General features: G+C 45.9%; 1 protein-coding gene across 1 annotated transcript in view; it reads right to left on the bottom strand.

Annotated features, from left to right (window-relative positions):
- Window positions 1–2,488: 2,488 nt before the first annotated feature.
- SCAF8 (SR-related CTD associated factor 8) overlaps window positions 2,489–17,415 on the bottom strand; it is a 240,754-nt gene continuing 225,827 nt past the window's right edge. The window contains exon 21 of the mRNA XM_030556629.1: window positions 2,489–2,554. The gene's annotated coding sequence lies outside the window, so the exon portion shown is untranslated. The remainder of the gene's footprint in view (window positions 2,555–17,415) is intronic.

Here is a 17,415-nt window from a genome sequence, read left to right as displayed (position 1 = left end):
ATAAGGTGCCACAGGATTCTTTGCTGCTTTTACAGATCCAGACTAACACGGCTACCCTCTGATACTTAATACATAATTTGACATCAGTCACCTAAAGGGTTAGATCCCAAGACAGTCTGGCCTGAGCAAGGTGCAGGGCATAGTTGTGCTGCTCCTAGAATGAAGGCTGTGATTCAGAGAGACCATATGCCCACTACACCACTGCCAGGCTAGCGGGGCCACAATTTGGCCCAAAGTGATTTACTGGTTTGGAAAAGCAATCCTATTTGAGAATTTTAAAAAGGGACACCAATTCAGAAAAAAACAAAAAGTTGGAAGTAGTTGCCTGTATCCACCTGCCAATATTTATGGTATTATAATAGAATTTCATGTTTTGTAAAAGTTACTGCCTTCTGTTTCTTTCAGTTCTACTAATCTTAGGCATTATTTGTGACAATAGTAGGAATATAAAGACCAGGGGCCTAGTTCTCTTTGATCCTGTGCCTCGTATAATCATTTACATCTGTGCAAAGCAGATGTAAAATGCTATCAAATCTGAATTCTCCACTCACTGAAACTCACTGTAGCTTTTTACACTCACTGTACAGAAGCGTAAATGAGTATGCAATGGGACTATGACAGAATGAGTGAGGTTGAAAAAGAAGGGCCTGAATCCTCTGCACAGACGAGTGAGGGCTCCGGACAATCCAGCTCCATGTCAGCATGATGCGCACAAGTATTCAAAGGATTGAGCCTTAAAGAGGCTCAACGGAAGCAGCTTTATTGAGGTTAGTCACGAGGCTCCTCCTGCACAGTCCCTACATAGCTGTATTTCTTTTGCTAATTGTTAGGCACTGCAGAACTCAAACTGGGTTGCCAAGCAAGGACTTTGTCCTCTGTGTCACCACACTGCAGAGTCCACAGAGGAAAATGCAGCAGATATCCCACCAAAATACGCTACACTTGCTGACTCAGCAGCATTTGATGATTAGGAGCAGACTGCTGATTGAACACTATGGTGTATAAAGTTTCCTGTTACTGTCCCACCCTGTCTGAGCAACCTGCTTCTTTGTCGGGCTCCTACTCCTTGTTCTTGTTACCATGTCTTGTCCCCACTCCTGCTACCCTGCCTGATCCCGTGCTGCTGACTCCATCTTTGACCCTTGACATGATTTCTGACTCCAATGCCAGCTTAATCCTTGGTGTGGCTTGAACTCTGACTTGGCTCTGACCCTTGGCATGACTTCCAACTCTGACTTTAAACTTGGGCATGATTCACAGCTGTGACCCTGACCCATCTGAGGCTCTCACCATTGGGTCAGACAGCCTCATTGTGGCCTTGACACTTATAGCTCAAGGCACCCCAGCAGCTCCACATAACATATATATTTATACATATAATTATGTCAGTAAAACAGAACTATGGAGCAAGTCAAAAGAACCAGAAATATGAATAAAACAGCCTACCACCACTCCTTCATAATGCACCACAGACACCGATATCTTCCAAATGCTACACTGACCCACAGTCATGAGCTCCAAATGGTGACTACAGCAGAATGATATAATATGCATCATTAGAATTAGAGTCCAGTACAGTGATTCTCAACCAGGGGAAAGCATACCTCTGGAGGTACCAAAAAAGTCTTCCAGGAGGTACATCTAAATATTTGCCTAGTTTTCCTACAGGCTACATAAAAAGCACTAGCAAAGTCAGTATAAACTAAAGTTTTATACAGACAACTTGTTTATACTGCTCTATATACTGTACACTGAAATACAATATTTATATTCCATTTGATGTATTTTATAATTGAATGGTAAAAATGAGAACAAAACCAATTTTTCAGTACTGGTGTGCTGTGATATTTTTGTATTTTTATGTCTGATTTTATAAGCAAGTAGTTATTAAGTGAGGTGAAACTTGGGGTATGCAAGACAAATCAGACTCCTGAATGAGGTATGGTAGTCTGGACAGGTTGAGAGCCATGGTCTAGTATAATTATTTCCCTTGGGGTAGTAGGGAATGGGGGCTATGCCTTGCAACTCTTGAAAGTGACTTTTGTCTTGGATTCAGGGACAGTGTAGATGGACACCAATATGCTGCATCCGGCCCTCCTTGGACAGAGGGCCATTTGCCACAACATGAGGCTGCTAGTAGCAGGGAAAGTAACACCCAGAGGAGATTTTATTATGAGCAATTATAGACAGGATTTATCTGTGCTACGATACAAAATTACAAAAAACTTTGGTCAAAGACAACTCTTTCTGGAGTCAAATGAAACACTCCCATTGACTTTAATAAGAGTTGGATCAGGGACAGGTAGAAACTATGAGGGTTAGTCTAACTATTTTGTAACTAGGTTTATAAATTGAAAATTAAATACAAACAAACAAACCTTGCATCATTTATTTGCTATCTGGCTCCTTGGCTTCCCACTCCTGGCTTCCATCTGGGTCCCGAATTAGACGCACCCAGGACAAGGAGTATTTCTTGTGCTTAACACTGCCTCTGCTGCTCCCCCAGTTGAGGAATTCTTGTGTTGTTATCCTATATTTTAGTAGAGTTGTCAGTCTGGAAAATAAAAACATTTGAACATTTGTAAGCATCAAATTGCTTTGACCAGTTAAATTTTCAAAAAGGTTTCACATTCGAAACAAACAGGTACATATACAACAGAAGTAGCTGGGTAGCTTTAGCTGTATGTTTTGTGCAGACATGCACATTTTGTGTGGGAAATTCAGATGCACCTATTGCAAATGGCTTTGAAACCCAGGGGCATATTGCAAACTGTCAATGCAGAGAAGCTCAATCTGCAGCAAGAGAGTCAAGAGGAATTATTGCTGAGTCATCCAGAATCCCTCCAGAGGAGCACATGGTGCAATGTCAACTCCAGCACTCTTGCAATAGGTGCAGAATGCTCTCCCCTCTTTCCATTCACGCAGCTAGCTCTGCTTGCTAGTCAGTGTGTGGGAGCATGTCCTACACCAGTATAGCCTCATCTGGATGCCTGAGGCACTAGCAAGGAACAGTGCCTGCTAGTGCCTCAACTATCCCACAGAGATTGCACATTACATAGTGGCAAATTCTGGAAGTCTTTTGTGTCCGATTCTCATTTGTGTTCCCCTATAAGACTATGCACAATCCATCCTTTGACGTTATCAAATTTCAACCATACCACCTAGACAACAACATCTGCATAACAAGTCAAAAAAAGCACTCCTGCAATTTTTCCTGTCCCAACTGTGACTTTACAAGCACTTCTGCTTCTAGAGCAGACCAGCTAATCTGCTGCTTTTCCACCTCTACCACCTCACAACAATGAAAGTGAAGGCACCACTGCTGTGCTTCTCTACCCAAATAAAATGAAGATGGTGCATAACTGAGCTCTGAGAGTCCACCTACACAGCAACTGGGAGGTGTGACTGCAGCACAAGTAAGCTAACCTGAGATAGTTTTGTACCAATATATAGCAGAGAAGCCATGACAGCAGCACAGGGCAGCCCCCTGAATTCAAGCCTGCTCAGGACCCTGGGTATGTACTCGAAATGGTATCACAGGCAATGCATTAATAAAACAGCAAAACACAAATTATTTTCCTAAACTACTGAGGATAATAAATGTGTTTGATCTTATGGGGGGGAAAAAAATGTGACTATCTTCTTGTTAGCGCTGTAATTCTATGCAAAACTAATGATCTCCATAAAAAAGCCTCTAAATCTCTACTCAGCAATTTTAATTAGAAAGATAATCATTCACTAAAGCTTTTGAGTTGCTCAGGAAAAGTCTTTATTGAACAGAGATTCTTTCTCTAGTGTGGAACACTTGCACTAATCAGTTACAGCTTAAATGCCTCATTTCTTTATCCAAATAAAAAAAAGCCTGCAGCATTACTTCCCTAGTACTTTAAAATAAAATCTTAAAGAAGGTTCTGTTTCCCAATTCTGGACTTCAAAACTATGGGCCCAGTTCTGTGAGGCACCATGTTCCCTCAAAGAATAGAAATGCTTAGTGGGAGCTTTAACAGAGATATGGAAGTCTACACTCAGAAAAATGGAAACTGGCTGCAAATTAGTTAAAAATAAAAACACGAACACGAAAAGGACTGGATACCAATGCTAGGCAGAGTGGGGGATGGGACACCATTACCTTCTTCCCTCTTGCAATGTTTCTACTGAAACCTTATTTACATCATCTTGTAGAATGATGTTCTCTTACTCCATGCAGCCTAACAAAGGATAGCCCACAGAGCCCAGGCAGCACTGCCCTCCAGTTCTCCACACCTCAGATATAAAACGTCTAAGGGTTGGACTACATGCCCCCATATTCATTGCTCTTTAATGCTGCTGCTAATTAATGTTTATTCTTTGTTCAGTACCACTTAAGCGGTAGGCACTACACAGCACACAAAACCAAAGACGCTCAAGACAGACTTCCCCACTGACATCAGACAACACAATGCATGGTCATTATCCCGTCATGTCTAAGAGTCAAGAGGGGAAGCTGCTCCTACATGGGTATCCTGTTTTTTAAAAGCAGAAATGTGCAGAAGTCAGTCATTCTTGGGTCACCTTTCTGTAGCTTCCCCCCATGGATGATACCTTGAAATAAGAGAGATGTAGAATAAATGTACTAAGAAAAATTAAAGAGAAAGGAAGGAAAGAAGTTTTGTGATCTTGTTTGGCTGCATCTATTATCACAGAGCTAATATAGCAGTGCTCATGATGCTGTCACCTCAGGTGGAAGGAGTGTTACTATAGCTGTTCAATGAGGCAGGCCAGATGGAGAATAGAATGGAGGAGGACAGCCAACAATGGCTGAATAGGGGGAACAGAAATACAGGGATTGGTCCTGTGTTCACTGAAGTCAATAGTAAAACTCCCAGTTACTTCAATGGCGCAGAATTAGGCCTATAGAAAAATGGGGGCCTCACTGCCAATTTTGAGCAAACTGTTAATTTCAAACTTTTTTGCAATGGAACCAACTAAACAAAATAAAAGGCTTCTCCCAACAAAAAGTTTTTTGGAAATGGAGACAAACTGTCTTCCTTTTTTACTTAAAGCAACGTTGTAAACTATACAGTAATTACATTATATAAGCATAATTTATGCCCATAAAGCAACCATTGCCATACTAGTGCTGTTAATCTGGTCACTGCATGAGAACTCAAATGGTGGGGGAGGGGGGTGTCCCAAGAGACAGCAACACACACCACTATTATGCAGGGGAACTGCAGATGTGGAAAGCATCTGTGTTACTAGCACTGAAAACTAGTATGAGAGGAGCATCTATAATAATAGGGAATTCTTCATTTTTAACTTTTAAGATCTAATAGTGGACAGTATAATTTTGGCATGTGTCTATCTCCCAAATTAAAAAAATCAAAACCCCTTGAAGACAAATTTTTACAGTTATTTCTTTGGTGTTCTTAAGGAATCCATCAACACAGAGAAAAAGTGAGAGAAAGTTATGCAAATTAGATGCAAGTCCTCTATTCTAGCTAATGTCAGTCTCACATACTTTTTGTGGTGCTTTGTATTATTGCGCTGGTAACATTTTTCATATATTTTAGACTACATTTTAAGTAAGGACATTCATTATTTGTCTGCTTTAATATTTCTAAATGTTTTTTCAATCATGAGGAAAATGCATCAAAATGCTGTCTTTTCAGTTAAGCAGAGTTTATGAAATACTAGGCATTGCAAATGGTGCTAAGAAAAACTGTTCAAGAGAAACATTCAAATTGTTCCTGTCCATCACAGCGCCTTTTCCAAAATTCACCGAACTCATTGGAAAATCTCCCACCACTGACTTCAGCGTGCATTGGGTTGGATCTATAATTTGCCACTGATTAAATGTAATCTAAAAAAGCAAAAACTTGGAAAATCAAATGAACCTGTACTCCAGGCACCAGCGAAGCAAGCGCATGCCTGGGGAGGCAAACCCGAGGGCGGGGAGAGGGACGAGAGACGACATCGTGAGGGCGGCAGTCAGGGAGCCTTTGGCAGTGTTTCAGTGGGAGATCCGCCCATCCCGCGGCTTCGGCGGAAATTTGGCGGCGGGTATGCCAAAAGGTGCAAGACCGGTAGATCACCCATAGAAACACCACCAAAGACTCCCTGACAGCCATGCTGGGGGCAGCAAAAAACAGAGCCAACCATGTGTACTGGATAATTGTTTTACTTCACTTTACAGTCCATATGCTTTTACCAATTAAGAACAGAAGGCTAACCCTGACGATAATGTTTTCATCCCCATAGCTTAATTAATAACTTTTTACGTGTGAGAATGTTCTGGTTTAAAATATGCTTGCTTAGTGCTCTTGAACAAAAGCTTTTCAGAACAGTGCTAATGGCTTGGAAATGCTGTAAATACTAAAAGGTGTGCCATGTCTACCGCACATGTTAGGAAATCCATGGTAACATTCACCTAGGTATGAAATGTGAGCCTGGAGGTGTACAAAACATCATTCTTAATTATTGTTAGTACAGCAGATGACTAAGACTATAAACACAACTTAGTCATTCATGCTCAAAAGGCAATTTGCTATTTCTTGTGATCCTATGGTATTTCTTACACACTGATAACTTTTCAGTACAGATGAATCACATTAACTCTGTAGGTGCAAGAGATCAACAAGTTGTGGATTTTTTTCCCCTCCAGAAACATACATAGTGCATATATTGGTCACAATTACAATAATTGAAGTACCTCAAAAACATACCTTTCTAAAATGTTCCTACTGCTGCTGCTGAGATTACTGAGCACTTCTCAATGAAGGGACGTGCTTTTAGGCCTTTTAAAAGAAGAAGTGCCTTTTAAGGAAGGGCTTAAACTAGGAGACGGTAGAGATAGGGCAGGTTTAGAAAACTTCACAGAGCAAGGCACAGAAAATATGGTGGGAGTAGGATCCAGAAAGATAAGTTGTGCCTTTAGGCACTGTCCTAAGAAAAGGATGGTGTATATGCTGCACCATCTGAACAGCAGCCCCAAGGAAGCAGTGTGCTTCAGAGGATACCCTTCTAAGGCCCCCAGAGAAGTCCCAGTATTGCTAATGTCAAGTACTCACTCAGTCATTATTAGTTAGGCCCCCCCCTTAAAACCATGACACCGTCTTAAAAATCCATGAGATTTTATGAAAAACAATACCTTTCGGATTAGTTTCATTTACCTTTTTGAAAAAAATATTGTGTACACTCAAGTTGCATTTTCAAGCTTCTCTCTGCCACCATAAGGACTAGAAACAAACTTTAAAAAAAAAAAAAAAGAAAACTAAGATTCTCATGTATTTGTTTGACTCTGCGAGCTAAGGCTTTAAGAAAAATGAGACGCTCACTAAAATCATGAGAGCTGGCAACACTCCAACCCAGAATCTGGTAACCATAAAAGTGGTTTACCACCACCTATGCCCCATACACTGAATTGCACCTATTGTGCTGCGCGCCTCTTGAGAGGAGCAGTACTCGGAAGCAGGCTCCAGAGTTGTACTCCCAGCTCCGTCAGAAGTGACCTCTCCATTACTGCATCCATAAAATGGGAACAATGACACTTTCCTTTCGAGTACCATACCAAGGTGTCATAAAAAGATAAGTTAATAGAACAGAAGTACTTCATATCTCTTTTGCCTGTAAAGGGTTAACAAGATCAGTGAGCCTGGCTGTCACCTGACCAGAGGACCAATCAGGGGACAGGATACTTTCAAATCTTGTGTGTGTGCGCGTGTGTGCACTCTGTTAGATTTTGGTTGATGTTCACTCTGGGGGCTCAGAGGGACCAGACATGCAACCAGGTTTCTCTCCAATCTTTCTGATACAGGCTCTTATAAGTTCAGAATAGCAAGTACTAGGTAGATAAGGCGAGTTAGGCTTATGGTTGTTTTCTTAATTTGCAAATGTGTATTTGGCTGGGAGAAGTTCAAATGTGTATTTGGCTGGGAGGATTTTAATTTGTACTTGCATACTTAGGCTGGGAGGGTATTCCCAGTGTCTATAGCTAAAAGACCCTGTAACATATTCCATCTTAAATTTACAAAGATAGAAAAAACAGTGAAAATGTTCTTTAATTAAAAGCTTTTCTTGTTTAAGAACCTGATTGTTTTTTTTATTCTGGTGAGACCCCAGGGGACTGGGTCTAAATTGGTGGGGAGAAAGGAGGGAAGGGGGAGAGAGAGGTTAATTTCTTTCTGTGTTAGGATTACTTTCTCTCTCGGGGAGAGTCTGGGAGGGGGATTGAGAAGGGGGAGGGGGGGGAAGATGAATTTTCCTGTTTTTAGATTCAAGGAGTTTGAATCACAGTGATCTCTTCCAGGGTAACCCAGGGAGGGGAAGCCTGGGAGAGGCAACGGTGGGAGAAAGGATTTTCTTTCCTTGTGGTAAGATCCAGAGGGTCTGGGTCTTGGGGGTCCTCGGGCAAGGTTTTGAGGGGACCAGACTGTACCAGGCACTGGAATTCCTGGTTGGTGGCAGCGCTACAAGTACTAAGCTGGTAATTGAGCTTAGAGGAATTCATGCTGGTACCCCATCTTTTGGACGCTAAGGTTCAGAGTGGGGAATTATACCATGGACACAAGGCAAAAGGTCTTACTGAATAATAAGGGATGTGAAATGCACATAGTTATTAACACTAAATCACTGGAAGAGCTGAGACAAGGGACCTCACAGTCTCCTCTGGGCTCCCAACATGTCTTCCCCTAAGCCAATGGGTCTCAAACGGTGGGTCACGATCCCAAAGTGGGTCGCAACTCCATTTTAATGGTGTTGCCACAAATGTCATTAGATTTGTTGGGGCCCAGGACCGAAGCCCAAGCCCCACTGCCTGGAGCTGAAACCCAAGTGCTTCAGCCTTGGATGGTGGAGCTCAGGCTACACTGTCCCGTCCCCCACCCCCTCCGCCAGGGGCTGAAACCCTTGGGCTTAGGCTATGGCTCCCCTGCCCAGGACGGTGGGGCTCAGGCTTCAACTTTGGCCCCCTGCCTAGGGTGGCAGGGCTTGGGCAGGCTCAGGCTTCAGTTCCCCTCCTGGGGTCATGTAGTAATTTTTGTTGTCAGAAGGTGGTCGTGGTGCAATGTAGTCTGAGAACCCTCGCAGGGGAAGCAGTAGCTGCTGATGCACCATTGTCCCATTCAGAGCTCTGTGCCTGTGAGGCTGGAGCACATTTAATGCAGTTCAGAGATTTTTAGCAGCCAGCTTCTTTTAACCTACTCTACTGACTGTGTGCAAATGACAATTTTCAGAGAGTCTTGTAACTTGTACAAATCAGGGTTGATTTTAATGAGGACAGCATAAGGCACCATTCCTGAGCCCAAGAGGATCCCCTGGTCAAAATTTCAAATTCATGCTCCACACCCTGGAGGCATTTTAGAAAGTCCTCAAAGAAATGGTTGTTTAAAATAAATTAAATAAATAAATAAATAAAAGTACATTGGCAAACCTACCCAGTTTTCCCTAACTGCGTTCTTGGAAACAGCTGAACCACTTTTGCTGAAACTTTCTAAAAAAGAGTTCTGCCTGTGGCAGACAGCACGCATGGAAAATGTTAACTTGAATGGCTGAAGTTTGGCAAAGTTAAAAGCAACTGAAAATGGGCTAATAATGGAAAATGTTAGGCAACTAGCAGTTCCAGCTCCACCTAGAATGCATATATTGCTTTAAAACACAGAATGGTCATGATGTGACAAGCCCAAAATGCCCACCTCATTAAAGTAAACATGCTCCTTTCTGCATTAGTGACCCCATGAGAGAAGCCAGTACTACGGTGATTTTCGAAGTGCAGTACAAAGCATTAGATTCTCTTTTACATAGAAATATGAATAACTATCATCATCATCATCATCATCATCATGGGTCTAGCAGGGACACCCAAGATCCCCTTGAAGAAAGACAGACAGATAAACAACCCATTGCCTCCTGAAAACAGATTACTGAGCAACTTATATGCCAGTCTCTGATGTTCAGCAGCTCAGTAAATTCATTAGCAACCTACAACACAGAATTTTTGGATTTACTAACTGTCCTTCCTATTACCAATATAATTTAAAGAAAAGATTAAGAACAGATAAAGTTATCACAAATAATTAGTTTCCCATTAAGGGACTGATACGATGTTAACATGATCAAAATTAGGATTTCTGCTAAATTCTAGTGTTCATGGGTGTACTCCATTTTTGAAGAAAAATAATCATGAAAACGCTACTTGCAAAACCTAGTAATAAGTAGTTTGGGACAATCGCTAGTAATTTCTCTGTCAAAACTCCCACTGCAGACACTTTAATGTGCTGTCAGTATGAGTTCTGCCTAAGACAGGACTCCCAGATCTGGCCCATGCCCTGTATATTTAAGTCATTCCAGCCTCAATATTATGCAGCGCCAAACAGCAACAAAACCTAGCATTATTTAAAACATTCGCATGCCAGATCCTCCAATTGCAGGGTGCAAGAGCCAGCAGGAAACATTGGTCATTTTAGTAACAAACTAAAATGAAATCCTTTTTAACTTGGCTTTCTAGTATCATTTACTTTTTATAGCTAGATTTTCAAAACATAGTAATTGCTATTTATATTATACAGATTTAAACAATATTTAATTTGCAAGTTTCCCCTATATATAGACTTCAATTTACTAAAATAGCAGTTTGCAAGATCCAAAGCCCAAGGGTGGAGACTTAAAAAATAAATATGGATAGTTTAAGACCTGTTATAACACGTATGATAAGAAATTTTGTTCTTTTCATATGAACCATAAAATATCAAGACTGGGAAAACCACAAAACAACCCACCATATTCCTTTCCCCACCTCCATAAAAAGGATAGTTGCATGGATAGTTCAATGCAACCGCTTTATAAACCACATATTGGTTTATAAAGTATTTAGCCATATAAACGTATCCTTAAGTGTCTTTTGGCTCAAGCTGTTCCTGGACTCGTGATTTCTTGCTACATATTATTATTTAAAAAAAACAAACCATCAACATCCCAAGGGTCAGTTTTAAGGAGCAAGAAAAGTATTGAATTTTGCTATCCAATTGACTATTTTTGAACTGCATAATTGTGCATTAAAAACGGCAAAATAATTTAGGGCCAGACTTTGTTATCCTTACACCTATTGAACAGTCTTACTCACCAATATACAAGATCATCTGCACAGTAAGGTAGTTATAATTAGTAATTAGGATGGCAGAATCTGGTCCCTAAAGTTAGTCTTTACAGTGTATAGCACACTAAGTCTCTGTTTATATGCAACCAGTAATATGCCACAAGAAATATATTCACGTTCAAACACACACATGACTTTCTGCCGCATGGACCATCATAGTCTCATGAAGTTGTAATACTTTAACTGAAAGAAAAACTTAAGACAGAGAGAAACATATAGATCAGACCGGATTTTGATCTCACACCTTCCAGAGATTCTCATGTTCCACAGGACACTGATTTTATTGGAGTTTCCATACTATACATTTATACTGATGTGAGATCAGAATTTTTTTTTAATCAGATTAGACAATTAAAAACCTCTTCAACATCAGTGTGTTTTTCTCCATTCTTCTTGCTGTTTTGCTAATCAGAGATATTGGTGCTTAAACAAGTGGTTCTTCCTCCATGCCCATAATTTTTTACCTTTTAAATCTTTATAGTCAAATGATGAACTTGTGCCATAACTGTTCCCACAACAGCATAATGATTAAACAAAACCTTCAGAGCAGGTTAACATAGGCAAAAGCTTGTGAATTAAAAAGACCATTCAAACCCAAGGCTCTTCAACAGTAAAAAAAAGGCAATACAGAAAGTTAATAACAATCTACATTGCTCTTTATATGTACACTGTAGTCACACACACACGGAAATCTAAAATGGTTCCAAACAGAAATGTACATTTACTTTAGTACATCTAAGGTTCTCTAACCAAGCTGAGGAAAGAACTCTGCTACATGGCAATGAAAATGTGCGGAGGCACTATTTTGCTGAAGAAGCACTATCCATTCTAATAGTTATTGAATTAAAACCAATATTTAAATGGCAAAATGAATCTTAAAGTTTACTCTTTATCAGATAAAACAACCTGTGGGGTGGATGGAGCCAGGGTGCAGGGGGAATCCCTGCGCTACAGACATGCCCCGGCTAGGGGGAGGGCGGAAGGAGCGGGGGGAGAGAGAAGAGGGGGCAGCCAGGGTTTCAGCAGGGTGCTCGCCACGGGGCCCCGACCGCCGCGCCATCTGCCGGGAGCGCTCCACACCGCTCCGGTCAGCAGGGACAGAAGGACGTGGGCTGCTGGACTTGCTGCAGACCTGGCACCAGCTAGGGCAGAGGGAGCGCCCAGCCTGCTCTCAGCAGGGCGCTCCCCTCCTCTGCGCCGCGGGTCCCTACAGGGCGGCCAGAGCAGCGAACCAACAAAATAAATAATACAAAATTTTTAAAAAGCGTGTCCCTGCCGCACTAGGATTGGGCAGAATGCCACCCCATAGAATCTGCCACCCCAAGCACAAGCTTGCTCGGCTGGTGCCTGGAGCTGGCCCTGCTTCTGCCTGATAAGCAGTAGGCAATTTTCCATATAAAGGTGAAAAATGTGCTAAAGCAGCTCAGACAATACTATTAATTCTTAGTCTCTTCTTAATATTCAAGAACATAAAGGATCATATAAATCAACTTTTCAAGAAACATTGAATGTCCATTATATAATGCAATAGCTATACATTTTATAAATCAGGCTCAGTGCACCAGGAACTTTAACTATTTCAGCCCTTTAAACCACATATAGAATCTGAGTAGTATATACAAAGTGACAAATTACGAATTGAACTGTCCCAGTTCTTCTTCGAGTGATTGCTCATATCCATTCCAGTTAGGTGTGCGCGCGCCGCGTGCGCGTTTGGAGAAACTTTTACCCTAGCAACACTCGGCGAGTCGGCTGGGCGCCCCCTGGAGTGGCGCTGCTATGGCGCCGGATATATACCCCAGTCGACCCGGCCACCCTTCAGTTCCTTCTTACCGCCCGTGTGTGACCTCCATCTTCCCTAGCTACTCGTAGTTCTTTTTTAGTTGTTATATCCATAGTTGTAGTTAACTGTTCTTCTATATATAGTTGGTTAGATTTAGTTATAGTTCATAGTTATAGTTGTTAGTTAGTAATTGTTTGCGGGGTTCGGGGGGTAGCCCCTTCCCCGCACCCGGTGCCGGAGCTCATGCCTGGCTCACCGGGTTTCAAGCAGTGCTCGGCCTGTCATAGGCCGATGCCAACAGGAGATCCCCACGACTCCTGTTTGAAGTGCCTCGGGGAATCACACTTATCTGTTAAGTGCCCAATTTGCAAGGCTTTTAAGCCAAGAACTAAGAAGGAGCGGGACATCAGGTTAAAGCAGCTCCTCATGGAAGTGGCCCTGACACCTTCACCTTCGGCACTGAGCACAAGCCAGTTGGTGAGCAGAGGCACCCCTACGGCATAGGGCATCGCCGGTACACCTAAGGACTCCCGGCACCGGCCACCGCCGGCACCGAAATCGACTCCGCGCCGGTCCCTCTCCCCGAGGTCGAAGAGTCAGACGGCCCCGACAACCCCCGCATCGCAGCCGGAGACCGCGCCTAGGTCGGATGGCCCAGCACCAATATCTGCCGCGGCGCCGCCGAAACCGGCACTGTCGACTCCAGCCCTACGAGGGCCGTTGAGTTCGGCGCCTGATAGCTCCCCGGCACCTGCCATGATAGAGCTCACTTTGCTATCTACTCCGGAGACATTTTCTGTGGCGAGAGGCTTGATCGCCATTACCAATGTGGCACCGCCCCTACCCCAGGCACCGCTGGTGCGGGTACTACAATCCATGGGCAAGCCGACCCTGACCAGACCGCCGTCTGTCAACGTAGCGGACCGGCACCGTTCAAGGTCACGATCCCGCAGGCGCTCTAGGTCAAGACGTCGCTCCCACTCTCGACGCCGCTCCCAGTCCCGGCACCGTTCCTCTCCACAGCACCGGTCGCTCTCTCGCTCCCCGACCCACTACTCACGGTACCGCTCCAGTTCCCAGCACCGACCTAGGCACCGTACCTCCCGGAGCAGATCATGGCGTAGAGGCTCGAGATCCCGGTCAACCTCCCGGCACCGGTCCAGTCGCAGGTCCCGGTCTTGTTCTCGGTACCGATCTGCGTACCGGCACCAGTCCCCACGGTCGAGGGGTGCGAGATCCGTCGGGACTTCGGCTCCAGGCTTCTCTGCTCCTCCATGGCCGTCCAGACAGACGTCCGTATCCTCCCATGCGGACAGCTATTATGACCAGGACCGTGATATGGAGGTGCCCACGGGGTTTTTTCAGGACTTACGGCCTCAGGAGGTAGGACCCCAACAGTGGTCCTTTTGGACACCATGGGCATACCATCAAGCCCAGGGCGCTCCCCTAGTCCAGACCCGCTCTGCTGCCTCAGAACATCGGGCACCAGAGGCCACCATTCCCCCCCTCCCCCGCCGCTGAGTCGGAGGAGCACGCAACACATCCTCTGGACTCCCCAGGACAGCTGGAGCAGGAACCATCCCAGGAGCAAGAGGCCATCCAAGACCCTCTCATTCCCGGAATATCATTCTCCTCCTCACCGGATGAGGCTGTGGCAGGGACCTCATCATCAGGGCCCCCGCTGATAGACCTCAGGGCCCATCAGGACCTCCTTCGCAGGGTGGCTCTCAATATCAAGCTCCCAGCGATGGAAGTCCTGGAAGTTGAAGACCCCGTAGTGAGCATACTCACCGCCAATGCTCCCACCCAGGTGGCACTGCCATTTTTTAAGACTATCCAGGCCACTGCCGACACTCTCTGGCAGTCTCCAGCCTCCATTCCACCGACGACAAAGGGAGTTGAGAGAAAAGTACATGGCACCCTCTCGGGGGCATGAGTACTTGTACGTTCATCCTCCTCCCTCCTCCTTAGTTGTCCAGTCGGTCAACGAAAGGGAGCGCCATGGCCAGCAGGCGCCTGCTCCAAAGTCCAAGGAGGCCAGGCGGATGGATCTCCTGGGTCCTAAGGTGTACTCAGCGGGGGCCCTACAGCTCCGAGTGGCCAACCAGCAGGCTCTGCTGAGCCGTTATAACTATAACACCTGGGCAGAAGTGGGTAGAGCTGCTACCCTCGGACTCGCACCAGGAATTTAGCGCGTTCCTGGAGGAAGGGAAGAAAGTGGCCAGGACCTCTCTCCAGGCCTCTCTAGACGCGGCCAACTCAGCAGCCAGAACTTTGGCCTCGGGCATCACCATGAGGCATATCTCCTGGCTCCAGGTCTCTAACCTGCCTCCTGAGCTGCAGTACACCATCCAGGACTTACCCTTTGATGGCAAGGGTTTGTTCTCGGAAAAGACTGATCCCAGGTTGCAGATAATAGGGTCATCATGCGCTCGTTGGAAATGCATACCCCCGTAACCCAACGTAGACCCTTCAGACCCCAAACACACCACCCGTACTTTACACCTCGGCACAGGCAGGACGTCAGTAGAAGGCGCGGGCGGGGTGGTCGTAGACGCCAGTCCGGTCCCCACGGGGGCCAAAACCACGGGCCCTCTAAGGCGCCACCAGGGCCTAAGTCCAACTTTTGAAGGTGCGCCCGGGGACGGCGTACCAGTCTCAAGACAGGATCCTTCCCCTCCTTTCTCCAACCATCTCTCCTACTTCCTCACGGCGTGGTCCCAATTGACTTCGGATCTTTGGGTTCTACGCACGGTGAAGCAAGGATACCACCTCCAATTTGCTTCATCCCCACCCTCCCGCCAGGTCCCTCTTCAGGTATCCCTCTCATGAGCAAGTCCTCTTACAAGAGGTTCAGTCTCTCCTCGCCGCGGGAGCCATAGAGGAGGTACATTTAGACGAGAGGGGGAAGGGGTTTTACTCCCGCTATTTTCTGATTCCCAAGTCCAAGGGAGGCCTCAGACCTATCCTAGACCAGCGAGGACTCAACAAATGGATGCTCAAGTTGAAGTTCCACATGGTCTCCCTGGGAACAATTATCCTGTCCTTGGATCCTGGAGACTGGTATGATGCACTCGACATGAAGGAGGCGTACTTCCACATTGCCATCTTCCCACCACACAGGAAGTACCTTCACTTTATGGCCAACCACCAGCACTTCCAATTCACAGTCCTCTCCTTCGGCCTCTCCACGGCCCCGAGAGCGTTCAGGAAGTGCATGGCCATCGTCGCCGCCCACCTCCGCCGGCAACAGATACATGTGTTCCCGTATCTGGACGACTGGCTCATCAAGGGGACCTCTCAGACTCAGGTCCAACAGTATGTCGGCATAATCACGGACCTATTCTCCCGGTTGGGCCTACTCCTCAACACCGAGAAATCCACCCTGGTCCCCACACAAAGGCTGGAATTCCTAGGGGCAACGCTGGATTCCACTCATGCCAGGGCCTACTTGCCTCACCCCCGCTTCCAGGCGATCGTATCGATCATCCGAGGTTTGCAGGCCTCCCCGATCACCTCAGCTCGCACCTGCCTCAGCCTCCTGGGGCATATGGCCGCATGTACTTATGTGACGAAGTATGCCAGACTCTGCATGCGACCCTTTCAAACGTGGCTGCATTCGGTCTTCTGCCCGGGCAGGGACCCTATAGACGTCCTGGTGACAGTTCCCCCGAGCCCCCTCCGCTCCCTCGATTGGTGGCTAACTCCATCCCTGGTATGCGCAGGGATGCTGTTCTATCCACAGCCGCCGTCGCTGGCCTTAACGACGGATGCGTCGTCCCTCGGTAGGGGGCCCCATCTAGGTCACCTGCGTACCCAGGGCCTTTGGTCGTCCCAGGAGCTCATGCTCCACATAAACGTCCGGGACGTGACAGCAGTCCACCTCGCGTGCCAGGCGTTCCAGCAACATCTTCACGGCCGTTATGTTTTGGTGTTCACGGACAACACAACGGCCATGTACTACATCAACCAACGGGGGGGGACCCGCTCGTCTCCCCCGTGTCAAGAGGCCATTCGACTCTGGGACTTCTGTATAGCCCACTCGATAGACCTGGTGGCGTCCTTTCTCCCGGGGGTCTGGAATGCTCTGGCGGATCGGCTCAGCCGGTCCTTCCTATGTCACGAATGGTCAATAAGGCCGGACGTCATCCATTCGATCTTCCAGAGGTGGGGATTTCCCCTCATAGACCTGTTCGCCTCCCGCTCGAACAGGAAGTGCCAGGAGTTCTGCTCCTTTCAGGATCTCTCTCCAGGGTCGATCACAGACACATTCCTCCTGTCGTGGAGGCACCACCTGCTGTATGCCTTCCCTCTGTTTCCTCTGGTGCACAAGGTCCTGTTAAAGCTCTGCAGGGACAAAGTGCATCTGATCCTGATTGCGCCTGCGTGGCCCAGACAGTACTGGTACACCATCCTGCTAGATCCTTCCATGGCCACCCCAGTTCCCCTCCCTCTCCTTCCAGACCTGATCATGCAAGACCACGGCAGGCTTCGCCACCCA

This window comes from Gopherus evgoodei, chromosome 3 (assembly GCF_007399415.2).
Source record: "Gopherus evgoodei ecotype Sinaloan lineage chromosome 3, rGopEvg1_v1.p, whole genome shotgun sequence".
In the NCBI taxonomy this organism is placed as follows: domain Eukaryota; kingdom Metazoa; phylum Chordata; order Testudines; family Testudinidae; genus Gopherus; species Gopherus evgoodei.
This window is presented reverse-complemented; position numbering and strand designations above follow the sequence as displayed.